A 14,459-nucleotide genomic window follows, 5' to 3' on the forward strand; every position below is an offset into this window, starting at 1 on the left:
CTGCAGCCCCCGGGCTGGGCTTGGAGCGGCCGCGAGAGCCTCCGCCCGCCGGGGCTCGCTGCCGAGCTCGCGCCCGCCCCCTCGCCCCGGGGCCCCCGCCGGAGGCAGCGCGCGGCGGGCGGGCGGGCTTGGGGCGTGTCGGACGGCGCCGGTTGCCAGCCGGACGCGGTGCCGCTGGCGGCAGCTTGGTGCCGCGATTTCCCCCCCTCTTGTCCCGCGCTCCGCTCTGGTGAGCCCAGCGCGGTGGGTCCCGCCAGGGGCAGGCGGACCCGGGCCGCGGCACCCGCAGTCCCAGCCAGCGAATTGGGGTGCGGGAATGTGGTAACCGGAGCAGGGAAGGCTGCGGGCCGGCGTTTCACGTGCAAAGGAAGGGAGGCGTGAATAAAGGATCCGTGTTTAATTAGCGGGCGTCCGCTCCCGCGCTGCAGACTCGAACCAGTGACAGGAGCGTAATTCAGTAGCCGAACTCAGCAGCCCCTTCGCCTGGTTTTATGGCTTTGTGTGAAACCCGGCTGGAAGAAAAGTGCTGCCCGTTTTTAGCTACAACACACCAGGGGTTAGAGCCTCATGATCAGGGGGCTGGGCATGACTTAGGAGGAGAGGCTGAGGGAACTGGGCTTGTTTAGTCTGCAGAAGAGAAGAGTGAGGGGGGGATTTGATAGCAGCCTTCAATTCCTGAAGGGGGGGTCCCAAAGAGGGTGGAGCTCAGCTGTTCTCAGTGGTGGCAGATGACAGAACAAGAAGCAGTGGTCTCAAACAAGAGATTGGACTTCTACTTAGAGTGCTTCCGCCCACGTACACGGGCTGAAATTGTGGAAAAGCAGCATCACTTGCCCCATAACCTCAGCAGTGCAGAACACAATGTCATCCACAGCCTCAGAAACAACTCTGACATCATAATCAAAACGGCTGACAAAGGAGGTGCTGTCGTCATCATGAATAGGTTGGAATAAGAACAGGAGGCTGCTCTGCAGCTCTCCAACACCACTTTCTACAAGCCACTGTCCTCTGAGGGTTACCAAAAGAAACTACAGCATTTGCTCAAGAAACTCCCTGGAAAAGCACAAGATCAAATCCGCACGGACACACGCCTGGGACCCCGACCAGGGGTATTCTATCTGCTACCCAAGATCCATAAACCTGGAAATCCTGGACACCCCATCATCTCAGGCATTGGCACCCTGACAGCAGGATTGTCTGGCTACTTAGACTCCCTCCTCAGGCCCTACGCTACCAGCACTCCCAGCTACCTTCGAGACACCACTGACTTCCTGAGGAAATAACAATCCATCGGTGATCTTCCTGAAAACACCATCCTGGCCTCTATGGATGTAGAAGCCCTCTACACCAACATTCCACACAAAGACGGACTACAAGCCGTCATGAATAGTATCCCCGATAATGTCACGGCAAACCTGGTGGCTGAACTTTGTGACTTTGTCCTCACCCATAACTATTTCACAATTGGGGACAATGTATACCTTCAAATCAGCTGCGCTGCTATGGGTACCCGCATGGCTCCACAGTATGCCAACATTTTTATGGCTGACTTAGAACAACGCTTCCTCAGCTCTCGTCCCCTAATGCCCCTACTCTACTTGCGCTACATTGATCTTCATCATCTGGACCCATGGAAAAGAAGCCGTTGAGGAATTCCACCATGATTTCAACAGTTTCCATCCCACCATCAACCTCAGCCTGGACCAGTCCACACAAGAGATCCACTTCCTGGACACTACAGTGCTAATAAGTGATGGTCACATAAACACCACAACTACAATACCCACCTGCGGAAGTGAAGAAACAGATTGATAGAGCCAGAAGAGTTCCCAGAAGTCACCTACTACAGGACAGGCCTAACAAAGAAAATAACAGAATGCCACTAGCCATCACCTTCAGCCCCCAACTAAAACCCCTCCAACGCATTATTAAGGATCTACAACCTATCCTAAAGGATGACCCAACACTCTCACAAATCTTGGGAGACAAGCCAGTCCTTGCCTACAGACAGGCCCCCAACTTGAAGCAAATACTCACCAACAACCACATACCACACAACAGAACCACTAACCCAGGAACCTATCCTTGCAACAAAGCCCGTTGCCAACTGTGCCCACATATCTATTCAGGGGACACCATCACAGGGCCTAATAACATCAGCCGCACTATCAGAGGCTCGTTCACCTGCACATCCACCAATGTGATATATGCCATCATGTGCCAGCAATGCCCCTCTGCCATGTACATTGGTCAAACTGGACAGTCTCTACGTAAAAGAATAAATGGACACAAATCAGATGTCAAGAATTATAACATTCATAAACCAGTCGGAGAACACTTCAATCTCTCTGGTCACGCAATTACAGACATGAAGGTCGCTATTTTACAACAAAAAAACTTCAAATCCAGACTCCAGTGAGAAACTGCTGAATTGGAATACATTTGCAAATTGGATACTATTAATTTAGGCTTAAATAGAGACTGGGAGTGGCTAAGTCATTATGCAAGGTAGCCTATTTCCCCTTGTTTTTTCCTACCTCCCCCCCCCCTCAGACGTTCTGGTTAAACTTGGATTTATGCTGGAAATGACCCGCCTTGATTATCATACACATTGTAAGGAGAGAGGTCAGTTTGGATGAGCTATTACCAGCAGGAGAGTGAGTTTGTGTGTGTGTGGGGGGGGGGGTGTTTGAGAAGACCTGGATTTGTGCTGGAAATGGCCCACCTTGATTATCATGCACATTGTAGGGAGAGTGGTCACTTTGGATAAGCTATTACCAGCAGGAGAGTGAGTTTGTGTGTGTGGCTTTTGGAAAGGGGGGGGGGGGTGAGAAAACCTGGATTTGTGCTGGAAATGGCCCACCTTGATTATCATACACATTGTAAGGAGAGTGATCACTTTAGATAAGCTATTACCAGCAGGAGAGTGGGGAGGGAGGAGGTATTGTTTCATGGTCTCTGTGTATATAATGTCTTCTGCCGTTTCCACAATATGCATCCGATGAAGTGAGCTGTAGCTCACGAAAGCTCATGCTCAAATAAATTGGTTAGTCTCTAAGGTGCCACAAGTCCTCCTTTTCTTTTTGCGAATACAGACTAACACGGCTGTTACTCTGAGACCTAAAAGTTGTAATTCTTCAACAAAAAAACTTCAAAAACAGACTCCAAGGAGAGACTGCTGAATTGGAATTAATTAACTTAGGCTTGAATAAAGACTGGGAGTGGATGTGTCATTGCACAAAGTAAAACTATTTCCCCATGTTTATTCTCCCGCCCCCCCCGCCCCCCCACTGTTCCTCACATGTTCTTGTCAACTGCTGGAAATGGCGCACCTTGATTATCACTACAAAAGGTCCCCACGCCTGCTGTCCTGCTCGTAATAGCTCACCTTACCTGATCTCTCTTGTTACAGTGTGTATGGTAACACCCATTGTTTCATGTTCTCTATGTATATAAAATCTCCCCACTGTATTTTCCACTGCATGCATCCGATGAGGTGAGCTGTAGTTCATGAAAGCTTATGCTCAGATAAATTTGTTAGGTGCCACAAGTACTCCTTTTCTTTTTGCTGATACAGACTAACATGGCTGCTACTCTGAAAGTTGCAGTGGGGAGGTCTAGGTTGGATATTAGGAAACACTATTTCATTAGGAGGGTGGTGAAGCACTGGAATGGATTATCTAGGGAGGTGGTGGAATCTCCAGCCTTAGAGGTTTTTAAGGCCCAGCTTGACAAAGCCCTGGCTGGGATGATTTAGTTGGTTTTGCCCCTGCTTTGAGCAGGGGGTTGGACTAGCTGACCCCCTGAGGTCTCTTCCAATCTTAATCGTCTATGATTCTATGAGTAAACATGTATTAAAACAAAATGTTCACTCTGGACGTTGGACCTGATCCAAACTCCACAGAAGTCAGTGAGAGACTTTCCATTGTGTTCTTTGTGCTTTGGGTCTAGTCCTTTATCACTTACCACCCAAGTACTGAGTTGAGTGGTCTCTAATTCCCCTGGAATGGCTGATATCATCAACACCTAAAGCTGCAGCAGGAATGCAGTTCCCTCCACTGTTTTTACTTTTAAGTGATGGCACTAACCCTTGCGGAGGAAACACAGACCTCAGAATCTGTGTCTCACTGCTCCTGCCGTGGGCTGGCTGCACTTTGCACATTTTAGTATTAAATATCTTGTCAGTGCTCTGGAAATGTAGCTCACTGTGCGTGTCAAGTATTCTCATCATTAAATAATAATAAAACCCTTTGCTAAGAACAGAGATCCTTTTGTCTCCCCCAAATATTTTATTTTGATTTTTGTTTTAAGTGACAAATACGGCAGGAGCAAAGTACAAAATAACAAATAGGGAGCAATCCGCCCAGCCAAGGCAGATGTATCAAAGACCTTTCAAATCTGTGCAATTTATGCTGTTCTGCAACACACTGTGACTAAGATGGTACAGCACCACTGCTTCACATTAGCCCTCAGAACAGCAACAGGGAGGGCAGGCTGGCATGGGATGGAGGGTCTGAATACAAAGGTTTGCTCACCTGGTTGCTATAGCCTGCGGTGACTGTGTCAGTGTCCTGTTGCCTGGTGTGTGGTAGGAGATGGTGCTGTACTTTCCAAGCCCTGCATAGCTCTCCATCACAAGTCCTGTTTATTTTGGCTTTGTGCAGGGCTCCCCTATTCAATCCCTGTATCATTCCTAAGCCTGGGTGTTGGAAGGCTTGGGTTCTATTTCTAGAGCCCTGCGCGGATACAAAATTTGTATCCCATCCGATCCGCAAACACGGTCTGTGGATATCCACATCCGTGGATATAAAGCGGATACCTAGAGATTTGCAGGGCTCTATTTCTGGCTTTGCTCTGGTGCTTTGGGCAAGTCTCTCTGTGCCTGTTACCCCAGCCATAACATGGAGCTAATAGTATCACTGAGATGCACAGGTGAAATAAGATACAACTGCTTGCTACGCTTCTTCTTTATTAATAATCACTACACCAGTTTACATGTGTGGTATGTGTGTTATCCCAGTGAGAGAATATCTGGATAACAGATTATATACAAACTCCAGTCTTGTTCACAGCACATCCCCTGCAACTGCTACTACTATCCCAACTCATTGGACTCATTGGGCCTGAGTCTCATTTATATGTACACCCCTTTACACTGCTTTGATGTTGAAAAATAGCCTGAAAAGGGGGGTAAATATTATTTACTTCTCCTTGAAGTCTCCTTGGCACTGCAGCACAGTGGAAATGAGAATCAGGCCTATTTGGTTTTTTTAATCACCAGTGTGTATTACATTATTACGTGGAAAAAGAAAAGGAGGACTTGTGGCACCTTAGAGACTAACAAATGTATTTGAGCATGAGCTTAGCTCACGAAAGCTCATGCTCAAATAAACTGGTTAGTCTCTAAGGTGCCACAAGCACTCCTTTTCTTTTTGCGGATACAGACTAACACGGCTGCTACTCTGAAACCTGTCATTATTACTTGGGACTTTTACACTTTACTCCACTCAGCACGGGAGCAATTGGAGTCTTTATTTTTCCCCATTTCTATTTATTCAGCTAAGGTTGTGTCGTTCTTCGAGCTCAGCCATTAAAAATCCCCTCCAGGCTTAGGCGTGGTTACAACCTGGGGGTGAATTATTTATGTATTTATTTACACGCTATTTAACCCTGACTAAACGGCCAGGCCAGCTCAGACCTGCCCACTACTCCCCAGTTCTCCTGTAATCTTTGGCTTGCTGCTCAGCCAGCCCAGCTCTGGGCCTTGCGGGGTGGAGGGAGCGCCATACGCCAAATGCAGAGCAAATAGCTTCAGAAAGGATCATGGCTAACCACCCGTGACAAGTTTCTGCTCATCTGTGTCAGGAGACAAGGAAGGTCAGTAACTGCCAATCCATTCCCTCCCTGCCTCTTCCCCTCTCCTCCACCCATCACCCCCATAATTACAGGAATAGTTGGTGCCCGCCTGTCCTCCTGAGTCCCAATAGCAGGAAGAGCCCATTACAGTGGGAGATAAGGATGAAGTTCTTCTGTAAACATGACCTGCAAAGGGTTTTATTGTTAACTGGTGAGTTAATCCTAGCAAGCTATGTGCTGACTGCCACAAACAGCGAGGATTCAGCATATCAGTCCGTCTGTTTAGGTTCCCTGAAACCAGGCTGGCTGGATCCCCTTTCAAAACTATCCCACAATCTAGAAGCATATCTAAGGAGGTCATTGTCATATTGTCTGAGCACCTCACAAACACAGATGAATTTAGCCTCATGCATGGATTGTCCCTGTTTTACAAGTGGGGAAAGCATGATGCAGAGGGGTTAAAGCCAAATATTTCAGTTTCCCGTAATTTTGGCCCAGCCTGTGACACCTGGGATGTGATTTCCAAAGGGGCTGGACATCTGCAGCTCCCATTTACTTCATGGGAGTTGTGGGTGCTCAGCCCTTTAGAAAAGCAGGCCCTAGATGTCGCAAGTTAAACACTCACCTATTGAGATATCCCAAAGTAGTGGACAGGATAGAAATGATAATGAGCTGGCCAAGATCACACGGGCAGGGATACAGCCTAGATCTCCTGGCTGCCACTCCTGTGCTTTAGGTACACAAGACACTCATCCACCCACCTCTCATTCATACTCATTGTCCTGATGGTACCTTTATATCACTAATAAACTACCTTACCTGACTAGTCAAATACTAATTATTATTATAATCCTTTGCCATTCTATATGTCTTAGATGCTTTGCAAAGGTAGGTAAGTTCAAGGCCCAGAGAGATTAAGTGACTTGCCAAAGGCCACACAATAAGTCAGAAGGTCTATAGTTCCTTGGGGTTTCCTGGGATCTTTGTTGTGCCAGCAGGCATAATTCTGGAATGTCACATGAGAACTGGAGCCAGCATAGCTTTGGGGTTGTCTCAAAAGGAAAAACCAAAGGTACATTTAGAATTTATGTGCTGGCCAGCCCTCTGCCCCTTGCTCTTTAGAGCATTTTGCTGATAACTGGAGGGTTAACTCGTTTTCAGAATGATACCTTTGCAGGTCACCTTTAACTCTAAATTTCCTGGCTTTTGTGAGTTTCAGACGAGATGCTTAGCATGATTTTAATATAGCTCTTTGTGTGCAAATTATTTAAGGATGTCAGGTCAAGTGGAGTGAGTTCAAAACTCTTGGATGGATTGTTTCTGCCTGCACTTCAGGTCATAGTTTTTAATGCATAGCTAATCTATTTTTTTCTGGAAGTATTTTTTTTTTAAAATAATTAGGGGGGTCAGTTCTAGCAACACACCCATTGCACAGTGGATAACAAATGGACCCCGAGGGAATATAAAATGGAATTTCAATTGAGGGACTCTGTTCACACAAACTATATGAGTGAAGGTTGAATGTCCCAGGAATTGCAGTAGACTGTATATTCTGGGCCTGGATCTCCTGAGCTGCTCTGCAGAGTGTTCCATTGACTTCAATGGGGGCTTCAAGTAGGTGCATGATGATTCACATGGAGCAGCTTACAGGATTGTATACAAATGTCTATATTCACAATTGCTGCTTAATAAACTAGTAAAACAGATATTCAATGGGAGGGAGAAACCTAGAGAAAATATGGTCAGGTACCACTCGGGGTGAGCATGATGCAAGCATCTAGGTAGATGGAAGTGATGCTGAAAGAGACCAAAGAGATGTTGAAAATTAGATATGAGTTTGCAATGACATTTGCGGCTAGGATACATAGAGACATGACACCATGAAGGAGGGAGGTAACAGCTCCTTTCTATTGACTTGATCCTTCACCTGCTGAAGTCAGCAGGTGTTTTAATGCAATGAGGTCAGGATTAGTCCATTCAATATGTAGCTTGTAATGGATGAAAAGGCTCTCACTGACTGTGTTAAGAGCCAGTCTTGCTTACCCCAAAAGTTCAAAAAATCATGAATTAGATCCCCCAAATCATGTGATCGGACCCCAAATAATGAGATTTTAAAAACAGATTATCTTGTGATTTTGGTCTGTCTTTTGTTTTTATTATTTTCTCCTCCCCCTTCCTGTGTGTATGTTGGACACTTACCAGCGCTCCCACATTTATTAAGTAAGGTGACTCTCATCCTCACTGCAGGAGCTCTCACTAGCTCACTTTTTAAATCTAAATTTGGGAATGGGCGTGTGTTGGGGGTCACCCTTCAAGTAGTAACTGAGACCGGTGGAAGCCAGAGTGTGACTGGAGTGTTTCTAAATGTTAGTTTGCCGGGGTCAGAGCTGCTGGACCAGCACTGATGCTATAACCAGACACTCAGGGTGTGACCTACATGCTGGTAGGATGTTTGTGAGCAGCCCAGATTGCGGGGGAGCTACAATCATCAGAGCAGAGTGAGGCACCTAAGGTTATAGGGCACGTGGTGACACAATCCTCACAGGTCGGGATTGGACCCTAGAATGTGACGGGAAGTCCTATGGCCTGTGATATACCAGGGTTCCTTCTGGCCTTGGAATCTCTGAATTGGGGATCAGTAGGAGTTGGGGATCAGACCCTTATTGGTTTTCGTCTGACTCTGGAGGATAAAATTTCTGTCCAGACAAACTCAACATATATCTGTCATTCACTCTTCTTTCTTGCTACTTCTAAATCCTTCTAAATGTATCATACTTCTGATAAACCATTTCACACAGGTTGCCTAAACATTTCCAGCAAAATCAGAAATATCCCAAAAGGCCTTCGATACAAAGTAATCAGACTTCACCCTATCAAGTCTGTCCCAGTGAAAGACTGCCACTTGCTTGACTGTATCCATATGGTTAGACATTTGTTACTAGAGAAATGGCAACATGGTGGAATGTTGCCAGAAGATCCACATCTATTATATTTTTAAAATAAATAGTTCTGCTTTTCTTGACGATTATTTTCCATAAATGCCTCAGCTTCATTTTGGCATTTCTCTAGCAGCAGGAGGCGGTTATCCTGTGACAACATGCAATTCCATTGACATTATCTCTTGATTATACATGACAACGTGCCAGATACTGCACATGGTTGTTCTGTGTCAAACAATGCAATGAAAATATAAAACAAATGTGTTAAATAACAGAAGGGGCCGGTTGCACAATAGTACACATTCAGGAGATGACACCACAAAAACAGAGATAAACTGCCACATCTTGTATGTGATTTCAATGGAGTTATCACTTTGAGTTTGACTGGATGGGCCCAGTCCTGTGAGATACTGAGCACTTATCAACTCTTATTGACTTCAGAGCCGAGAGTGCTTAGTATCTGTGGGATCAGGTCCTAAAAAAGCAAAATTAACCTGGCGATGTCCACACACACACACACATGCCTTGACTATAGTAAAAAAACAAAAAACCCTGCTTCAATATTCTCTAATAATGCAGCTGTTTTCTTACTAAAAGCAGTTTTTAATTACACCTGTTAGCAGGCAAATAGCTGGTTGAAAAATTTTTGACAATTTTTTTTCCCTGCCAGAAAATGCCATATATCAAAATCAAAATGTTTTGCAGAACCTTATCAGTTTTTACAAAATTATCCGGTCAGCTCAGAGTCAGTCTTTCTTTTGCTCAATCTCTTCTGTTGAAGCTGTTCCACTAAGTATAAATAATTAGATAGTCTTTGGGCCAGAAAGAGAGAGGGAGGGAGACTGACTATAGCTTGATGGTTAGTAGTTGTGGGCTCTTCTACTTGAGAATTTCTTCGGTAACATAATAATTAATTTATTAATGGTTCCCACATTTATATTTTAATACTTTCCAGGGCCTCTAGGCTCTTTCAAAGTTCTCTGCACAAGACAGGTGCCCACTATCAATCTATGCTTGATTTATAATTTATAATCAATCTGGTGCTTGATTTATAAGCTGAATACCTATTTGCTCAAATCTTACGTTTCCACCCATCACATTAAGAAAAACAGATCTTAAAATGCAAACAGGAAACTGACAAAATGAGGTGGCTGGTTTTAGTTAAAGAGCTGATGTGGGGGTTGTGATGTTGTTGTTTATGTCTTCAAAGAAAGCTCCCCTAATGGCGGGTTTTGTGTCTGCCCTTTGCTCTTTACAGTCACTGAAGTGCCAAGTGTAACCCTGCTCAAACCCTGCCAGAACTATGTCATGGTAAGGAAAGAAAAATGGAGGCCTCACCATTCTGAATCAGACCAATGCTCATTTATAGTATCCTGACTTATGCTAGGTGCTTTGGAGGAAAGTGTTGGACAAATTGTTACCTAATCCCTCTTTTTGCTACTTCTGGGCTAGATGCTGCCGTCTTACTCCCCTTAAAAAGTGCCTTACTGAAGCCACAGCTGAACCAGGGGAGGATAAATCCACCCCTCAGACAGGGCCAGGGCATGCGGTTGCTGCGGCCTATGGTATGAACTGGCTGCCAACTCTCCGCACCCTTTGCTGACGCCCCTGGATCTGCAGGTGTCCTGCCCCTGCCCCATCCCGTCACTGCCTTCCTTGCACTCCAGATGAGGCAAGCACGGAGGGCCCTGCTGCAGCACACTGGAGAGTGGCGGCATTCCTATGTACCAGCGCTACGCGTGGACTACTCAGCAGTGCAGTCAGCGCGGGGGGGCTAAGTGGCGCCGTGGGCTTTGTACTAAACCCTCGGCCGTCCAGGCTGCCCACCCATGGCATAGCTGGGAGTGTAAATTTGGGTGGGCCCTGACTTTCGGGCACGCTGCCTTCTGCATGGGGGAGGGCCCAGGCCCTGCGCTTCCTGCATGGGGCGGTGGTTCCCATTGCATCCTTTCCAATCCTCTCCAACCCACCCCCTACCCGCATGTTAGCAGCCTGATGGTATGGCCGGGCGAAAGGGGGTGGGGCAGCTGGCGCACTAATGTGTGTCCTTTGCCGCTTCACTGTGTGTGGCTGCTGTATGCCAGGGTGTGCTCCTGCTCAGATTTGGGTGGGCCTGGATGCTAAGTGGGTGGCCCACCCACGGCTACGCCCCTGCTGTGCACCTGGTTTGGCGAGCTCTGACACCAGAGATGGTAACTTAAATGGCAACATGTAATTCTCTCCACTCCTGTTCGTTTGATCAGAAGCAGCCAGCTGCACTGGGCTGGGTTCAAGATTGTGTCCCCTGCCCTGAAACGTTAGCAACATTGACATCAGACACAGGACACTGGACCAATGCTCTGATGCATTATGGTAAATCGTATACTCCTATGGGACACAGCTCCTTAAAAGCAGCTCACAGGAATCCTACAGCACCTCTTTAACATATAGATGGACTTTCTGGTCAAAATCAGAGAGAGAAGAAGGACTTAAATGCGGGTCTCCCATCCCATGTGAGTGCTCTAAACACTGGATATTGCTCTCTCTCTCACACTCGCTTGCTCGCTCTTGCTCTCTCTCATTTTGGGGGAAAAATTTCTAAAGGACTCCATTTTCTGCATCAGAACAAAATCAGATTTTGAAACCTAGCCTAGTTACAACCCTGTCTAAAGTAGCTAGAAGTCTGCTGACTCACTGTGACAAGAGCAGCTCATTACCTATCCTGAGGAGATAAAGGAGGTGGGAATGACTCTCTAGCACAGGGGTGGCCAACCTGTGGGGACGGAGCCACGTGCGGCTCTTCAGAGGTTAATATGCGGCTCCTTGCATAGGCGCTGACTCTGGGGCTGGAGCTACAGCCATTAACTTTCCAGTGTGCCAGGGGGGTGCTCACTGCTCAACACCTGCTCTTCCCCAGGTCCTGCCCCCACTCCACCCCTTCCCGAAGGCCCCTGCCCCTTCCCCCGAGCCTGCCATGCGCTCACTGTTCCCCCTGCACCAGCCTCCTGTGTCACGTGAAACAGCTGATTGCAGCAGGCGGGAGGTGCTGACTGGCAGGGCTGCCGGTGGGCAGGAGGTGCTGCGGGCTGGAGCAGGGGGGAGCTGACGGGGGGCTGCTGATGGGGGGCTGTATTACTGTGACTCTTTGGCAATATACACTGGTAAATTCTGGCTCCTTCTCAGGCTCAGGTTGGCCACCCGTGCTCTAGAAAGAAGGAACGAGCATAGAGGATGCTCTCATGGGAAAGTTTAGGCACAGTCAGGCCAAAGGAGTAATCTTAGCCTAAGATTTGTGTTGTGTGGTATCTTTATGAATTTGAAGCCAAAGCCCAGGAAGGGGGTGGAGTGAATTTGGACACTAACTGGGGTTCCCTGAACTCCATTAAGAACAGTTATGGAGTCAGCCTGTTCTGAGTGCCTATTTGGGATTCACAACCCGAAGATCCCTTCGTTCCCTGAGTAATTCTGAGCTCAGGACTCTGTTTCTCCTGCGTTATTTCAGCACTGTTGTTCTTTATGATGCCACTAGCTATTTGTAGGGAAATGCAGAATACTGAACTCAGGGCTTGTGTGGTGGGGCAGCTCCCTGCCCCAGTCAAGAAGGCGTTAAAGAGCTCCTCTGGGCCAATCAGCCCCAACCCACTGCATCTGTAAGGCTTGGTAGTCCGAGAGAAGAGTGGGTCCGTAAAAGGGAGGATCCTGACTCAGGCTGGGTGGTTTTCAAGGGCATACAGAGCTAGTGCACAGAGCTCCTGGCCCGCAGGAAACACAGGGTGTTTGCTGGGGAAACTGCTTGAGAACACCAGCTCTCTGAAGAAATAGAGGGATAAACTTTTCTTTTAGGAGCCCTGGGACTTGGCCTTGGTTGTCTGGACACACAAAGGACAAGGAACCCAGATCTTCCTCCCAAGAGATCATGGTCTTTAGCCTGTGTGAGATTATTGGGGCCAACCCCTTTTCCTGGGCCAAGGAGGTATTTTGCCTTCTTCTTTTGGACTCCTCTACACTCCCATGACCAGGAAGAAGGCAGACTCTGTAAGAAGTCCAGCTGGAAGGCTGTACCCCAAGAGTGGAACCCAGATGATAGTCATGCTGCCATCCAAAGAAGGATGTCCAAGACAAGAGAGGTGCCCCTCTCATCCCAAGGGCGTGCCAAAGAGGTACAACCTGTCACAGCTTATTAGGCAAGCAAAAGATGGACTAGTTTTAGTTTTGAAACATGTCTATTTGTAGAGATGGATCTGTATTTGAACATCAATAAACTGTGGGAAAGCTCAGATTGGGAGCTAAATGTTGTGGCTCACACCCAAGTATACTTATTTGGCATTTTAGAAGTTTGTCTCTAAGGGAGTTACACAGATTTATTCCAGTGGAGGATCTAGCACAATCTTTTGATTGTTTTCAACATTGTCCCCCAAGAAAATGTCTGTAATTCACCTTTAAAGTGCCTAAGCTCTTCTGAAGTTCTCATTCTTGCCTCTTGGAGTGACCCTTTCAGGGGCGCAGTGCGTTAGAAGAACCGTTCCTGAACTGGAACACCGAGTGAGGAGGTGTTGCAGGACATGGAATGATTTTACAACTGTGGCTCACACAGTATGCAGAAAAGAACTCACTGCATCCAAAAGCAAGGCTGAAACTTATCTAGGAACAAACAGAGGCCTGGGCAATGTTTTGGGATGCACAGTGTCCTTTTCTAAGTGGTGTTTTTTGTAATTGTAATCAATATTATTGTTTTTGTTACACTCTGAATTAAAGAAACTTGGTTTTTGCCTCACTGTTGCATCAGTTGGCAAGTCCCTCCATTCCCTGCTAAAAAGGATGGCGTTAATAGTGGAACTCTACCATCTCGCATCTCATCCAGAAGGCTGCAAAAGTGCATAGAGACTCAAACTGAGAGAAGACTCTGAACAGAGTTCACCTATTTTATAGGGAATGGAAATTCTGTTCAGGGGGATGACAGAACATTTTACAGCATGTTAGAAAACTATATAACAGCCAACAACCCCCATACATAGGATCTCTGTTCATACAGAGAGTATAACCTAGTGATTAGAGCAGGTAACTTGTGACTAGCACTCCTGTGGGCTTCTATTCCCTGCTGTGTCAGATTCGCTGTGTGTCCTGGTGGAAGTCACTTACCTTCTCTGTGCCTTAATTTACCCTTCTGTATAATGGACATAAACTGATTTAAAGAGATGTTATGTTAATAAATCCATTGTAGGCTTTAGATAATCCTCTAAAAGCACTTGGAGATGTTTGGCTGAAAGGTGCTGTGAATACAAAGCAGTAGTATTTTGGTGTCAAGGAAAACACTATTTAATTAGTTCTTTGAAGTGAAGAAGCCATTCATTTTGTCTCTGTATAATGGAAAACTTACCGGGCCAAATTAATCCCTGTAGTAAATTGAGCTAATGAATTTATTAGATACCAATCCAGATGTTTTTAGGGCTATTACTAGTCCTACTGGATGCTTTAGGGCTAAATGCATGCTTGGTTCTGGTTAGCTGAAAGTCTGTTGTGGATGGCACATGTGAGTCCATCCAACATGGTTCTTATTGTGGAAAGCCCTGCCAAGATGGTTTTGATGCTTAGCCAATCTTTGCTGGGTGCCCTAGAGGTGTGGGAAACTGGTTCTGGGTTCTGACGAGTATGGAAATCTTGTTCCATGTTATTTCCACTGGGAGA

The sequence above is a fragment of the Lepidochelys kempii genome, chromosome 7, assembly GCF_965140285.1.
Source record: "Lepidochelys kempii isolate rLepKem1 chromosome 7, rLepKem1.hap1, whole genome shotgun sequence".
Taxonomy (NCBI): Eukaryota; Metazoa; Chordata; order Testudines; family Cheloniidae; genus Lepidochelys; species Lepidochelys kempii.